Source organism: Papaver somniferum, chromosome 1 (assembly GCF_003573695.1).
Source record: "Papaver somniferum cultivar HN1 chromosome 1, ASM357369v1, whole genome shotgun sequence".
In the NCBI taxonomy this organism is placed as follows: domain Eukaryota; kingdom Viridiplantae; phylum Streptophyta; class Magnoliopsida; order Ranunculales; family Papaveraceae; genus Papaver; species Papaver somniferum.
This window is the reverse complement of record NC_039358.1, coordinates 75,998,488-76,001,788: the sequence shown is the minus strand read 5'-3', so window position 1 is coordinate 76,001,788 and position 3,301 is coordinate 75,998,488.

Below are 3,301 nucleotides of genomic sequence, written 5' to 3'. Positions count from 1 at the left end.
TCAAGATAAGGACTCGGATTTCATCACCGTTTCCTTCTTGCCCGCCTTAGGAACACGTAACCTACGCGAACCTAAGCTTAAAATACTGACTAGAACGAGACCGATAGGGTAACGAGCTTAATAGGAAAGTCATTCGACAAATATTGGTTACTCTTTTAAGCATACTTTGAAGTTCATGATGGTTTCTGTGAGTTGAATGCGTGACTGCTCCGCCTTGTAATACCGGTGAGGCCTTGGGTATCAAAGCTCCACTGAGCTTCCCTCGCCTCTATTCAACTTACTTTGACTCGGATTGATTCCAAAGGGGTTTGCTTAAATTGTAATGAATTCCCTTTCAAAGGGTTAGAAACTGGTCTAGAAACAATCTAAGTGGAGCCTTCATGCTTTTTTTTGCTAGATAAAATAGGCTTGTTTTGGTCGAGTCATCCTTATTTGTGTTTTTTTAGAATTCCCTTGCAGTTAGAATGTCAAACTTGTATTATAATAGCCAATACTATGAGTATCCGACTGAGCAACGTGGACATTATCCTTTTTATGACCATAGTGTGAATAGTGATTGGGAACGCGAAACTTTTGAAGGTTATGGTCCATACCATTGTGAGCCCAATTACTATCCACATACCCACCGGTCAAACGAGAAAAATTATAATAATTCCTCTTTACTAGAGTCAACACGTAAGTTAGCTGAGTCGACACGTAAGTTAGCAGAAATCAATAACTTAGTCATGGATAAAAGCAATGCAACATGTGAACCTTCTTTCCTAGATAAAATCAGGAAGTCATGTGAGTCGACTCAGAAAATTTTGTTAGAGGCCCAGAAAAGAACTGCTCGAAATAATCTTAATTTTCAATATAGTGTTTCCGATAGTACCCTTGACCATGAAGATAGATATTCACATAATCAAGATGACGAGGTTATAATTGGTAACACTACTTGTTTATATAAGTTTCAACCATTTTCATGTTATTATAATGATGATTATGATGAGGATAGTGTTGATGAAGAATCGGACACATATAGGCATAGTGATCAGGAATTTGTTACTCCAATTGAGCTTTATAACGATAATATTATTTCTAGTTCAAATCCAAATAATTTTAAAAATTATTCACCTATTCAAAAGGACGAGGATTTGACTAGAGATACCCCTGTTTTAGACGATGTAGTATTTCCTTTTGATTACGATGCTAATAATGGTTTAGAGGAACGAGTTTCTTTTGAGAATATTGCTTTAGAGTCTAGAGATTTAGAAACATTAGTCTTAGACAAAGAAAATGAACTCGTAGAGATGAGTGAGGATGAACCAGACTTAGAAAAATCAATTGACCATTTTCAGGAATATAATGACCTTGAAATTAGGGAAGTTGTGACTAGTCTTTCTAGAGACACTGAAAACTCTAAGTTTTGGGGTGATTATCATTATCCATATGCTTTAACTCTTAGAAAGGTCCCTCACTTGGGACTTGATATTTGTTCCATAATCATTGTGCCAGATTACCTTCATGCTAGCTCTCCCGAACCTAATAATGTCCAGGAAGAAGTTCAGTTTCTAGAAGCACATCCTCTGGTTGATGTGGTTAGCCCAGTCTATGATACCAAAATTGACTTTTTTTTCCCACCAAAAACTTTCCTTCCAATTGTGGTAACATATAAGTTTCAGATGTGTCAATTACTATGTTTTGAGACTAAACCAAATTACTTTAGGATATTAGGGTCGACACATTTTCTTAAGAATGACCATTATTATGGTCAATAATGTGAGTCAACTCTGATTGACTTAGAGGATCCCCAATTATTCAGGTTATTATTATGTGCTTCTAAGTTCTTAGTTGAGTATTTTCAGACTCTACAACCTGATCTTCAGGCTTCTGCCTTTGAGGAACTCCAGCCCATGAAAATATTTTATCTAGACCCAGTTATAGAACCTGAACCTGAACCACAACTAGATGTAGTTGTCTTAAACAGGAAACTATACAAGGGTGTGCTTTATTTGCTAATTTTCTTGGCATGTTGCAGATTCCTTTTACTTGTGATAGCCCTATTTGGTTTTGGTGATCCGCAGTTATTCCGGCTATTACTCTATGATTCCATAAGGTGACTAATCCTTTCTTAGTCTGGCTGAAGACTTTAAACTTAGCACTTCTTGGGAGGTAACCCAATATTTTTTCGACACGGTAATATCTTTCCTTATCTCTTTTGCTTCAAGGGGTAATAGTTTCTCCTTGTTCATGTTTTTAATTTTATCTTTAGAACATTGAGGACAATGTTAGATTTAAGTTTGGGGGTATGGGAGAAACTTTTTAGTTGCAATAAATAAACTCCAGAGCCTAGAAATCTATGATTATTAAGGTTGGGACTAGAGCTGGCAAGCCAGCCAAAAACCCGCGGGTTGGCCCGGTCCGTCCCGTGAAAACCCGCACCCGTCCCGGATGGTTCCTAAACAAGACGGGCGCGGGTTGGAGAATTAGCGGCTTGTGGAGGAACGGGTTAACCCGGCCCGTACTGTGAAACCCGCAGTTGTACCAGTAAACCCGTAATTCCATTCCCCACATCCATAATCCGTGTGTCACACACTATAACGTGTTACGTGTCTTCCCAATTCCCTCTCATATAAAAGCAAAAAAAAACCTAGCGCAGCAGCAACCTTCCTTTTCTTTCTTCTTCATCTTTTCTTCTTCTTCTTCATACTTCCCTGAGTCCTGACGGACAAAACAACAGATTGAAAAAGCGTTAGATATAAAGTTCTAAGGCAGGTACTTTGATCTAAAGATTAAAGGCAGGCAGGTAATCATATTCTCCTCTTTATTTTCTTCTTCTAGGGTTTTACATAGGAATCCTGAGAAATCTTTAGTGTTCTTAGGACTGTTGTGATTCGTGAAGATTGAAAACACTTCTTGAAATACATGTGTTCTTAATTTCATGATGTTTGTGTTCTTTCCACACAAAAAAAAAAAAAAATTTTGCTTGCATTTTTTATGTTGTTTCATATTTGTATCATTACTCATTAGTATGCTTTACAGAGATTTAGGGGATTTGTTTGTTAGATGCAACTTGCAAGAATGATACTTGTTTCGGTTTGTAATAAATGTTAAACTTGTTGAATTTTGAATCTGGTACTTAGATTGAATTGGATACTAGCTAATTAGGGGTGCAGAAGCATTGGTATTTGGTGATTTTCAATTAGCTCCAATTAGTCACTCTCTCTGATGTGTTTAGCTCTAATTTTGTGCTATTGTTTTGGGTTACTTGCAAATACATGTACTGTAATAGTTTTGTTGGAATTTCTTTACATGTATGATG